Below are 13321 nucleotides of genomic sequence, written 5' to 3' on the forward strand. Positions count from 1 at the left end.
GCCACGGGGCAATGCTCTGGCTGCTGGCTCCCCGCCAGACCTCAGCTACCACCACATGGAGCCTCACACCATGCAGGTGCAAACATCGCGTCCTCTCGGGGCCGGGGGCTGCAGGGTGTCGATCCCTGCCCCTGCTGCCAGAAAAAATAACCTGGAGACACCGAGGGCTGGGCAGTGAAAAAACACAGCCCGGTGAGGAGAGGCAGCAAGTTCCCCAGCCAGCACCCTGGAGCAGCCCAGCCACAGGCAAAAGCCCTCCCGGTTCTGCACAGCCCTGGGGCAGTTCCAGTGCTTGGTGCCAAGAGACAAGGTCGGGTGCCCCAGGATCATTGAGGTCACAGCACCCTGGAGCCTGGGGACAGCTCTGCGGTGGAAGGGTCCCTGTGGTGAGCTGCCAGCACAGCCTGGGGATACATGAACGAGCATGTGAGTGCTCTGCACGTGGCAGTGCCCTGCAGGGCACTCGGGGTGGGCAGGGCAGGCAGGAAGCAGGCAGCCAGCTCACCCTTACTCACTGGCTCGGGACACGGCAGCTGGTTCAGTGCTGCGCTGCGCAGGTTACAGCTGCCTGTGATGAACGCAGCGACACAGGCATGCAAGGCCAGGGCTGCGGTGCTGAGAGCTGTGGCTCCCAGCCCTGCCTGGTTCTCTCCATCAGTGTGAGAACGGAAGCTCCCGGCTGGCCCCAGGCAGCACCGGGGACGCTGATGGCACAGGGGGCAGTGGCATCCCCAAAGCTGCAGCTCCTGCTCAGCACCCTCACAGCTGGAGCTGAGGAGGGGGCCTGGCTGCAGGGCAGGGGCTCACAGGGCTCTCCACTCTGCTGGGGGTACTGCCATCCCACGGGGAGGCCAGATCCCCATCTCTCGGGGCACCTGCCAGCCCCGTGCATGCTGCAGGGTACGGGATGGGGTCCATGCTTTGGCCAGGGTGGCAGAAGAGCAAGCAACAGCCAAGCTGGAGATCTAGCTTGTGTCCCCCCCAAAAGGTGCTGGGGTGGGAGCAGCTGGGGACACGCAGGGCTCACCAGCCCAGCACAGATGAGCTTGCCTTCTTTCATTTGGCACAGCAAGGAGAAGGAATCTGACCACGCTCTATAAATACTAATGGGGCGTGGGGGCATGTGGATGGGCTATTTAAGCTGAAGGTCAGGGGGGCACAGCCCCACATGGGCACTGGTAAGGGCCAGCTGAGTTTACTCTGGAAAAGGGAGGGTGGCCACCAGCAGGACCAGGGGCCAGGGAAGAAGACTTTCAAAAACAGACACCCCTGGTCAATGTGGGCACTCACTCGGTGCAGGCCAGAGGGATGCAACGCATACCAGTACCAGGGCTGCACCGAGGGCTTTCCCAGCCCTGCTCCCCTTCCCTGGGGAAGGGTCAGGCTGCCCTGGCACACTGGCAGCACACGCAGCATCTTGGCCATGCAGGAAGCCCCAGCCTCCTGGCCTGCAGTAGGCAGCAGGGCAAGTCCCTCGGCACAGCCCCCCATCCCAGTCCCCAACCCAGGCTGCAGGAGCTCAGCTTGCCACGTGCAGACTCAGTCCCTGCCCGCTGCCAGCGCCTGCTCCTCTGCCAGCAGCATGCCTGGGTCACCGCTGGCACAGGCCACCCCTCGCCCCCCGACCCAGCTGCTGCGTGCCCCCACATGCCAGGCCCTTCGCTGCTCTGCGCACATCTGCGGTGTAACTTGGGTGCAACCAAGCTGGAGAGCGTGCACACGACTCCGGTGCAGTGGCTCCAAGAGCAGGGAACGGTTACTGGTTCAGGGGCTCCAGCCTTTTCCATTCACGTGCTGATGAATCACTTGACAAAAATGCAGCCCAATTCTAGGCGGATTTGTTCTGAACAGTGCGGCTTTGTGGAGGGGATGGCTGCGCTGCGCTTTCCCCGCCAAGACCCCCGCCAAGCTTGGCTGCGCTGCTCTGTGCCAGCCAGGAACCAGAGCAGTGAGGAGGGCAAGCTGCAGGGATTGTGGAGGAGAGCCCCAGAGGAGAGCCCAGCTGAGAGCCCTGGGATGAGGAGGCAGGGCTGAGGGATGGAGGAAGGCCCCAGGTACTCAGAGGCCGGCACTCAGCCCTCCCCAAATGCCACCACTCCTGCCACCAGCCTGGAGAGCCATCAGCAGCAGGAGCCCACACCCTCTGTGAAGCTGAGCTGAGGCTCTCCCAAGGCACACGGCAGGCACAGCACACCACCAGCACTGGACAACTGAGTCTGACCAGGACAATGCTGGGAACGCTCCTTCCCCCGGCAGGACAAGCTGTGGCAAGAAGATGCACTGTGGGAGCCCCACCAGTGACAGCCCCTGTGCTGGCCCCCTGGGCTGCAGGCCATGGCCACCCTGTAATGAGGACCCTGGAGCCCTCTGAGGGCAGACCCTGGCAAGGCAGCGAGTTCTCTCGCAGCCCTCTGCCATAGGGGTTGGTCCCACCACCCTGGCAGGGCAGGAGAGCTCGCCCCCACGCCGAGGCTGCCGGCTGGCCTCTTCCTGCCTCTGCACTGGGAGAAACGCCAGCGTTCGCCTTTTAACTCCGCACAGAAGCTGATGCATGACAAGGGCTGCACTCACAGCTGGGGCCTTCGGAGCTCCCTAGTCCATGCCCGCTGAGCGGGGCTGCCCTTGTGCCTGCCACCCTGGGGGACTCAGGGCTGGGGGCTGTTCCAAGAGCTTTCGATAACCCCCCAGCTCGCTGCAGCTGCCCTGGCATGGCCCACAGCCACCTTCCAGCACTGCTCCCTGCTGCCTCATCCTCCTGCCCAAGGCAGGATCCAGGAACAGGCACAAGGGTAAGCAGGGAGAGGGTTGTCTGCCCCCAGCTGCAGATAGGTGGGGGTCCATGGGGAGCTGGTGACCTCCCACCCTGACCAGCCAGGGCTGGCCGGGGCAGAGCGGCCGGGGAGTCCTGGGCATCCCACAGTAGAGTGGTCCCCACACTGCAGTGGGCAACAGTGCCACAAGGAAGGGCCCTGTGCTGGGGCCCAGCTGACCCTGTACCACTCCCTCTGGCTGTGCGACAAGCACACAGCCAGCTGGGACAGACTGGGGCTGCAGTGCAGCTCCAGGAGCAAAGCTGGGGGCAAAGAGAGTCACCCAGTGCCACAAACCCACTGGGATGTCCCTCTGTGCTTGCCAGCCAGTGGGATGCTGTCATCTCCGGCCCCTGCCACACGGCTGCCCCAGCTCAGGGGCTGCACCCTCTGTGTTTCATACTGCTAAGTGAGGCTCCTGCTGCAGACAGTTACCATCGCAGCAGGAGCCACCATGGGCAGCTGGCAGGGAGATGCTGCAGCCCCAGGTCCTCTCTGGGGAAGAAGAAAAGGCGGTTTGGAAGTGGTGACCTGCCTTGATGAGACCTGCCAAGAAGAGAAGCTGCAGCCAAGGTAGGTCCTGCCTTTGCCCAACCCAGCTTGAGCGAGCTGCTGGAAAGCTCTGTGCCTGCCTGCGTGTGCCCCACGGGCTGAGGGGCAGCACAAGGAGCCTCTGCTCTGGGACTCCCCTCCCGGCCAGAGACATGCCAAACGGCTGCCCCTTCCTCCACCATCCCACCCCAAACCCCATTGTATGGCCCCACCAGCACCCGCCTGCAGCTGCCCAGGAAGCGCTGGTGCCCGCAGAGCGTGGGGGCCGCTGCTGGGCTGAATGGCCAGGGAACAAAGCTCCCTTCTCTGGGGCTGCTGGCAGCCGGCTCCTCGTCTGCTGAAAGGGCGGCTGGAAATGCAGGTGGCAGGAGAGGAGTGGTATAGGGTGAGGGTTGCAGCAGAGAGGGAAGGAGATGCACAGGTCTTCTCCCACGCTTCGTGCTGTCATAGCTACTACTTGCTAAAACTATTAGGGAAGCAGGTGCCCATGACAGTGATTCCTCTCTCAGAGCATTTCAAAACAGGGCCAGAGTCCTTGTCCTGCTCCAGCATAGCATACGGGGTTAGGCCAGAATGTCTGAGAATCGGGAGTATCCCTTATGGTTACATGCATGGACTGGAAGCCACTGCATAAACCTGATGCCTCTGCTGTAAGATGTGAGTTATTGCTAACTCCAATGCACAATATTTTGGTTCTTTATAGAAGATCGGGAAATTCAATAACCAAGCTCACACAGAGATAAGGGCACCCTGTGGTATCTTGTTTTCTTCCAAGTGTTGAATTCAGCAAAATTCAAACTGCTGGAAAACTAAGAACTAAGGTGATTAAGTATGCCAAATTCAAAACTGGGAAAAACAGGGCATCTGAGGCTGTGGTACCTGCCTATAAACATCTTACTGATGTTTTAATACGCTGCTATCGACATCCTCAAACTCTGTCCTCGACCTGCCCTGAGTAAAAGCTACCTACAGTTGGGATAGGATTCACTTCACTTAAATGTAGCTTATAGTTAAATGTCTAGTTTAAGCCTGTCATTTAAGCCAACACTGTCAGCAGTGGGGAGGAGTGTCTCCAAAGCGCAGACCACCTCATGTGAGTGCAGCACCAGGCTAAGGCTGCTGCTGGGTGTAATCCGCCCTGTTGGGTAACGCTTTGCTCCCTGTAACTGGGGAATCACAGTCCTAGAGGATTTGTGTCTGGTGAGGTTAGTTGAGCTGGATGATGCACATCATACCGCCTTGCACTCCTCCTTCGTTGCTAGACTGACTACTCACACCACAGTGCCCTTTCCATACTGGGCATCCCCATGGTCCCCAAGTGCCACTAGCTCCCTGTCCAAGAACAACGGCTGGTCCTGCTGGCTCCTGGGGGATAAAAGTTGTGGGGGCACCACCGAGGAAGATGTTTTATTTGCGCTGGACAAGACCAAGACCCTCCTGCTCCTCCATTAGAAGTAAGGGATAGTTCAGCTCTGCCCCTACTCAAGGCTCTGCTGATGACCCCACTTCACCAGCATGATGTGGTGTGAGTCAGACCTCTAAGCGTCAGCTGCAGTCAAGATGACCGTCTCCATATATTCTCAAATTTTAGAAGTTGGTCTAGGGACAAATGAGATAAAGAACAAATTGTCTTGGATCAAGTGTTGGGCTTCCTTCAGACTTAACCAACCTTCCTTTGTTGCAGGCCAAAAAATTTAGAAAACTGGTAGAAGAAATCACCATGCTGCAACAGCGGAATGAAGAACTCAGAGCCAGGATTGAGCTAAATACTGTCATCATAAGGTTTGTGCTGATATTTGCAACCTATGTGAGCTTGAAAGGAGACTGCAGATCTTACTCGCCCGAGGCTGACACTTATTGCAGAAGGGGAAAAGCTTGTTTCCTCCTGAAAGTGTATTGGTGTCCTGATCTGCTTGTTTTGTTAAAAAATCCTTTTAATATCGGGATTTGCCTACTTTATCATAAGGAAGGCCTCATGTCTGTCTGCGTATGTCCATGATTTTGACATGCTGCTGAGGGCCAAGTTGCCAGTGGCTTCTGATCTCAGTGTCAGTGCCCTGAGACCCGTTAGTCAGTGGGTAACAAGGATGGGAAATGGGGCAAGTTCAGGAGAGACATCCTAACGATGCCCCTGTCACCCAGGCGGGGTTATTCATTGGTGGTTTTTTTTTCATCTGCACTGTCTGTTAGCGCCCTTGTCACAACTTGAGAAAGGTGACAAGGTTCCTTGTGTTAGGCAGTATAGAAATAGAGAAGGGTAGGATGGTCCCTGCCCCGGAGAGTTTATAATCTGCTGTCAGGCAAAGGACCACAGCTGGAGCCAGGCAGCAGGGGTACCAGGGGAGATGCTAGAGCTGAACTTGTCCCAGCACACCCGCTGCCTAGCTGATGTTGCCAGAGATTATGCCATTGGCCTAAAATGCAATTTAATGTTTAGCTGTCTTTTTAAAGCTTCAGCATCTCATCTCTGATTTAATTTTAGTTTTTGTCTTTCTGGTGTCTCCGGGATTAATGGCTTATTGTCTCCTGCGTGTAGATATTTTCAAAAGGCAGCATTGTTTGTACTAAAATGTAGATTGGGGTGAGGATTATGTTTCCTGTCACCTGAGTGTAAATGCCTGTAACACACTTGTCACTGTCTGAGGTGGGTGTCTACAGCCTTTCTGTGCTTGGGGAGGGAAAACCAGGAATTTGTAAGGCCTGGTTCACCAGACCAGTTTGAGACACCTGCTTTTGGGCTGGATGAATTGCGCCCTGGAAGGGGCAGTCTCTCTCTCCACACCTGTGACAGCAGCCAGGGTGCCTGGTTCAGTGCCTGGCATCTCTGCGTCGCAGCTACCTGTTCCTGGCTGCGTCCTGCCAGCATCCAGCTGCGGCACTTTGCTTCTTGCTTGTAACTATGCAAGCACTGGTTTCAGAGAACATCTTTTGGGAGAAATTCTGAATTTGGTGTCAGCCTAGAAAGTCACCTTGGAGGACAGTTATTTTCAACTGTTACAGTTTGGGGACAGCTCTAGGGACAGTGTCAGGAAGGGTTTTAAAGTCAGAGTCGTTACAACATGCAGTTTCCTGGCAGCAGTAGCCACCGCAACTGCTTATTTCTGTTGTACTGGCACTGCCTGGGAAGAGGCACGAACAAGCTTAGGGAGCTGTCCTTGCTGGGGAACGGTGCAGGTTAGGGCTTTTCCTGCTGATTGGCATTTGCAATTTGGGTGCCCAGGCGGCTGTGGCAGACCAGCAGCAGCAGGAGGAGGGAGGGCAGCAGCAGGGCTGGGAGCCAGAGCAAAGGGAGCCTTTGCAGCACGGTCAGGAGGGGGGTCCCAGAGGCAGCGGCGGGCTGAGGGATGCACCACAGAGGTATCTGCAATCACAGCCAAGGGCAGGTGCAGAGGAAGGGAGATGAGCCTCGCAGGTGGGTCATGCACCAGCTTTGGACACAGGAGCTCCACAGAGCCTCTGCTTGGACTTCCCCAAGCACTGGAATAAATCATCTGATTTCCCAGCATCTGAGATTCTCCCTCCAAATCTGTCATCGTGTTTTTGGTCCTTTGGCCTAAGGATGTTTGAGGAATGGTAGTTTCCAGCACCCTAGAAATGAAGAGGACCAGGAGGGTGTCTGGTCTCTGTCAGCATAGCCCAGGCACCTGCTGACCTGAGCCGTTTAGGCTTTAACGTGAGTTGAGGGCATGACTCAAGCACCTTCCCCTGCTTCTTATCACGTCGGTGTGCCCTTGCAGCCCTGCGTGCCCCTGCGACAAGCCTGTTCCTAATACCCAGATGAGCTTTACCAGCCAGTCACACACTAACAGCTACACAAAGGCAGGGAAGGCATGTGTGCTTTTTTGTCTTTTGTTCTCCCGTCAGTGAATGCTGGCTGGAAAAGGATCTAGTAGGGCTTTGTGTATAACTTTTATGGCCTGTCTTGTTAGACACTGCAGAAGAAAAAGTAACTGCCTGTGCGACAAGGCTTTTTCTATGGAGTTATTTCTTTAGGGTGAGCTCCCATGTGGAATTTCTCATGCCTCTTAGACCATGAGTTCGTGCCACAGCTGGTTCCCCAATGGGACTGTGAATAGGATGTTCATCCTCTACCAGGTAAGCAGCTTTCTGAAAACTTCTGCCAGCTTGTGTCTTTCAGTCCTTCTACTCTGCTAGCCACTGCTTCATGGCTGAAAACTTTCAGGGAGTGTAGAACAGGCATACTCTTGATCACCTGAGCTCCATTTCCATAGGAACTGAGGCTAAAAAAGCAGACGTTCTTATAAAATGATTTTTAAACAAAATCAGAAATGCCAGCCCCATCATTTCAGAGACTTTTGATGACACAAAGAGAGTGGACCAGCAGTCTGTGACATCTTCCTTGGGCGTCAGCCTATAGCCAGAAAAGGAGTTGTCCAGAATTTCATGTGTGCATCCAAAATCCATACCCAGCTGCTGCTGAACCCTGGAAATACTTAGTGGGGGAGGATAGGCGCCTCCCTCTTTATTTCTGTAAAATCCTACATTTCCTCTAAAACAGGTTAGGTATATGCCCAGAGCTGCCCCAGGCTGATCACATCAGGACCTGGCTCCTGCCCAAGTGTAATGGGGCTGCAGAAGCCAGATGTTCCTGCGTGCATCCTCCAGGCAGGTGGTGGTGCCAGCACATGCCCAAAACACATCTCGATCCGTCCCCACAGTCCGCCTGCACCACCCCATTTCTTCTTAAAGCAGTCACTTGGTTAGATAAGACAGACTCACGGAGGTTGTGGTGCCCATAGGAGATTTCCATGCCCTTCTTCCCAAAACACCATCAGGTTTTAGGGCATTCTGGGGAAAACATCTCCCTGGTCCTCACTGGTGACGTTTCTCTGGTGCTGCAGTCAGGAATAGAGGGTTTGTTAGGACCAAGGAAGGAGGAGCTGCAGAAGGACCCATAGCCTCAATGACAGAGGAGAGGGAAGGCCTCGAAGCTGAGCTGCATCCCACATCAGGACATCAGCTAAAAATGCACAGAGAGCGCATACTCCTTTCCCTTTCTGTGCAGGAGCAGCTAGTTGGAAAAGTCAGGGATGCAGCTGCTCTCTCTCACCTCTTTGCTCTTGCTCTGCCACTCCACAAATGCTCTTCGGCTCACGGCACAGCTTTGGTGGCAGGGTTGAGAAAGAAGGGTGAGAGTCACAGCTGTCCACAGAGTTGGGACTTTGGCTTTTCATCCTCAGTCAGACAGAAGAGGGCCTCAAACTCAGGACTGTCCCCCTCTGGGGACTGCTCTAGCTGCTGTGCTGCTTTGGAGAAAAAAATGAGGCAGCATTGCAAGCACCTCTGGGCTGTGAAATGCCACAGGGCAGAGGTGGCTGGAGCCAGGCATTGAAGCTGGGGAGAAAGCAGGATTTAAGGAGCCCACCTGCACTTTGTGCTGCTTAGTGGTCACCTGCAGAGGTGCCATTGCTGTGGCAGACCACGTTGGTTGGATCTCTGAAGCCCCTTGTCTTCTTGGTGCAGAAACAGAAGCCCTGGCCAAGGAGCGGCACGTGCAGGGGGCACAAGTGCCCACTGACCCAGGCCCTTGCTGGGTCAAAAGCCCATCTAAGCTTTGGCAGCTGGGCTGCCTCGGAGGGGTGTAGAGCAAAGACACAGGCACAGCCAGAGGCGCAGTCAGGCATGGGGGGCAGCTGTGACTTGTGGAGATCCCTCTTTAGCCCAGCAGTGAAGAGAACCGGGGACATCTGTGCCCCAGCTGGGGCAAGCTCAGTTGCAGCCCTGAGGGCAGGTGGATGGGATGGGACTGAGGTGCTCGGGGTCCTGCCTGGCCATGCCTCTTGTGTAGAGCTGGCTGCGTTAATGCCACCATGTTGTCCTTCTCTCTCCAGGCCATTGTCAGAGGAGAATGTGAATCTTCAAGAATACATTGAGAAAGAAATGGAGGAGATGTAGCAGCTGAGCAGGACTAACCAAGAGCTCCTCTGGAAGCTGCAGGAGGGAGATGCCATGAGCCCTGTGAAGATCTCATCCACATCGTCCGCTTCTTTTTATTGCTGCTCATCAGGGAATGCCTCTCCAGCAAAAGTCAGAACCTTGCGGCAATGATTCAGCACCTGGGCGCCGAAGGTTCCCTGCCCTTTGTGCCAGTGTGCTAAATGTTTCCATCCAAGGAAGCATTACCATCAACGGGCACCCAGGGCTCACGGCTGCAAGCATGCACAGTAGCTGCACAGCTTTACACTAGGCAGGGTCCTCTTACTGTCCCCGTATAGGAGCTCTGGGTTCTGACATGTTCATGAGGGTAGCAAAAAAGATAGCAAAAAGCTAGGACAGCAGATAGCAAAACCTTTAGTTTGTTGTGTTAACATTGTAACTATGGTTAGAGCCCAAAGTTGGAAAATACTATATTAATGGTTCACCAGAATGAACTTTTGCTGCAGTATTTCAGGTTGGTTACAAATACAGTTCAAGTTGTGAATACCTCTGTGTGTCTGTGTTTACATGCATACATGTACGTATTGTACCTTTATACCTATATATAGACGCACACACATATATATGTAGTTGAAGATGTTCTGAATAGCATTTTTTATATTATTGGATACTACTAAGTGCTGTAGTTTTCTAACGCGTACCTAAGACTTGTATCTAAACAAAATACATTTCTGTTTTAGCCTCTCAGGAATATTTGTACCCAACCTAGAAGAAAGTTACACAGAAGTAGAAGCGCCTTCCAAATGACCACCAAGTGGTACTCTATGTAACATGAACACCAGCGACTTTGAAATTCTGAGACAGTACTGCCTTGGAAACCATCACCTTTGCATTGAACACCAGATAACATATACATAATATTCACTGCTTTTTTAACTCTTTGCATCACTATTGTAAGTGGAGATAGGCTAGAGATGAGAAAAACCTGAGGGGTTTGGAAAGTTTGATAGAGGTTACTTGTTCATGTGTTTCAGTTTTAGTGTCTAAATCCTAGATAGATCTTACCTTCATTTACTTACTCCTGGTTTGGATTGAAATCTCTGGCTGTGGGTTCCTGACCGTGTTGATTTATTTCAAGTCTTGTAAGCAAAGAGAAAATACATGGTTCATCCTTGACCTTTGCGGGCCAAGAGGTTTCCCGTATTAGATGAGGTACCGGGCACCTGCTAGGGCTCCAGCCGCCTCCTGTCTGAAACACCAAATGATGGAGCACGGTGGACTATATGGGAGCAATGAGGTCAGAATTTCTTTCCTTCCACATACAGATATTATCTGACATTGCTAAAGCTTCCCCAAAGTTACAGAGCACTTTGAAGATTCATGGAAAAGAGGAGCTAAACTGCCTTTAACCGTCCTGCCTAGAGGCAAAAAAAATTCATCCAGGCTTGAGGTGACCCCCACTCGAGGGGGTGGGGAGCCCAAGGAGTGGCTGGGCTGGGGCAGGCTGCAAGACACTCATGGGCACTGCTAGGAAGAAACAAAAAAAGAAATCGCCTAATGTATTAAAAAAAAAAAAAAAAGTAGCGCTGTGGAATGCTTTTCTATTGAGCTTGGGGCAAAGAGCCTGCATGCATTCCTGCTCGAGAACCGGGGCAAAGTAGGCAGGAGATGGTACATGCAGCAAATCCCTGGGGTGCGGGAGCGCTGCAGGGAGTGCGGCTCTCCTACCCGGGTGTGCGGTGGCACCGGCATACCCTGCGTGAGCAGAGGTGGGATTGCACAGCCTTGCCTTACCGCCCGGATGGGAGCTGTGCTTTAGCTTTCCTGGGAAGCACTCAGGATTCACAGACTGCAGCTGAGATACAGCTTCAATCACAGTCAGAGCGCCTGTGGCCTGTTCCACAGTGTTAAAAAAAAAGGTAATTTTTTTCCCCCTCCTTTTTAGAGGAATTTATTTTTGTGTCAGCTTTTGCATGATAGTATGATACTGAGTAAACTGGGCATCTTGTTAGATCATGCCACACCAGCTACTACTGTTCTACTGTTGAAATCCGTTACCAGATTTTGGTGCGTCCAGCAAGTACAACTTCAAAGCAATACAGATACCTAGCACACACATGCACGCAAAGTCCCTTCTTGCCAAGTACAATTTTAATCACTTTCATACTTGCTGCTTGCAATTATTTACATCAGCAATACCTACTGCATTGTCACATTTTGTCTTGCCAATACTCACACCATGAGATCACAGGATCATAGAATGGTTTGGGTTGGAAGGGACCTTTAAATATAATCTAGTCCAAACACCCTGCCATGGGCAAGGACATTGTCACCTAGGTGAGGTTGCTCAAAGCCCTGCCCAGCCTGGTCTTGAACCCTTCCAGTGATGCGGCATCTACAGCTTCTCTGGGCAGCCTGTTCCAGTATCTCATCACCCTCGTTGTAAGGAATTTCTTCCTCACGGCCAAGCAAAACCTACCGTCTTTTAGTTTAGAACCATTGCCCCTCGTCCTGTCACTACAGGCCCTGGTAAAAGGTCTCTCTGTCTTTCTTATAGGACTGCTTTAAGTATTACAGGCAGTGATAATGTCTCTCCGGAGCCTTCTCTTCCCCAGGCTGAACAATCCCAACTCCCTCAGTCGTTCTCCGTAGGAGAGGTGTTCCGTCCCTCTGATCATTTCTGTGGCCCTCTTCTGGACCTGCTCCAAGAGCTCCATCCAGGTCTTCCCTGTGCTGAGGACTCCAGAGCTGCCAGCAGTACTCCTCGTGTGGCCTCAGCAGAGCGGAGGGGCAGAGTCACCTCCCTCGACCTGCTGGCCACATTTCTTTTGATGCAGCCCAGGATAGGCTTGGGCATCTGGGCTGTGAGCACGCACTGAGCACTACAGAGGCATCTGGGCAGGCCGGGCCGATGGGCCAAGGCCAGCGGTACGAGGTTCAACAAGGCTCGGCGCTGGGTCCTGCCCGTGGGGCACACCAGCCCCCCGCAGCGCTGCGGGCTGGGGCAGGGGGCTGGGAAGGGCCTGGGGGGGCTGGGTGACAGCTGGGCATGAGCCAGGTGTGTGTCCAGGTGGGCATGGGGGGAGCGTCGGGAAAATGTTAAACCTTGTGGGTTGAGATAAGAACAATAATTGAAATAAAATACAATAATAATAACGATTGTAATGAAAAAGAGAAGGGAGTAAAACCCAAAGGGGAAAGAACCCAAGTGATGCACAGTACAGTTGCTCACCACCCGCTGACCTATGCCCAGCCAGTCCCCCAGCAGTGAACCCCCCGGTTTCTATACTGAGCATGATGGGGTGGTTCGGTGGTTCTGTGGTGTGGGATATCCCTTTGCTCTGCTCCCTCCCAGCTTCTTGTGCACCTCCTTGCTGGCAAAGCGTGGGAAACTTGAAAAGTCCATGGTTTAGAGTAAGCACTACTTAGCAACAACTACAACACCAGCATGTTATCAGCATTATTCTCCTACTAAATCCAGAACACGGCACTGTACCAGCTACTAAGAAGAAAATTAACTGTATCCCAAACAAAACCAGGAGAAAACCTTACTTCCCTCCATTGAATTTCTCTTCCTGAAAGCATCATCTTCTGTTTCTGTGTGCTTACTGCTAAATGATACTGAAAACAGTTCTGTACTAAAAAAGGAAACTGTTTGTAAGAGTTCAGATGTTCAGAAGAAACAGACTTTGTTTTCATGATAAAAGCTTTATGCTTTTTCAGTCAATAAGCTCTGGCAATATCTTACAGCAATACTCAAAAACCTTACTGAGATACTGGCACTCGTACTGAAAGCAATCGGGGTCAAAGAAGAGACGTGGACAAAACGGGACAAACTGGTATCACTTCCACATGTGGTCCAGGCTTTCCCAAGAAGCATTAGCAGCCTCTTAACTAGTGACAGTGAGTCCTGATGTGGTTTTCGTGAGTTACCGCCTCAGTTATTTCCTTTTTCCCTAACCTACAGCGTGTAATTTTTTATTCTGGATGGAAAGAGGTTTTCCAAGGCAGAAATTTTGCTCATTGAAAGAAGTTGCATTTTATGAACCTCCCATCAGAGT

The 13321-nt window shown here is 53.0% G+C and overlaps 2 long non-coding RNA genes across 85 annotated transcripts in view; one reads left to right on the forward strand and one right to left on the reverse strand.

The window, feature by feature from the left end:
• Nucleotides 1-13321, forward strand: part of LOC308055213 — a 528334-nt gene that overhangs the window by 449411 nt on the left and 65602 nt on the right. The gene's annotated exons all lie outside the window — the stretch shown is intronic.
• LOC308055214 overlaps nt 1-13321 on the reverse strand; it is a 277249-nt gene that overhangs the window by 194171 nt on the left and 69757 nt on the right. The gene's annotated exons all lie outside the window — the stretch shown is intronic.

This window comes from Falco punctatus (assembly GCF_963210335.1).
Source record: "Falco punctatus genome assembly, chromosome: 18".
Classification (NCBI taxonomy): Eukaryota; Metazoa; Chordata; class Aves; order Falconiformes; family Falconidae; genus Falco; species Falco punctatus.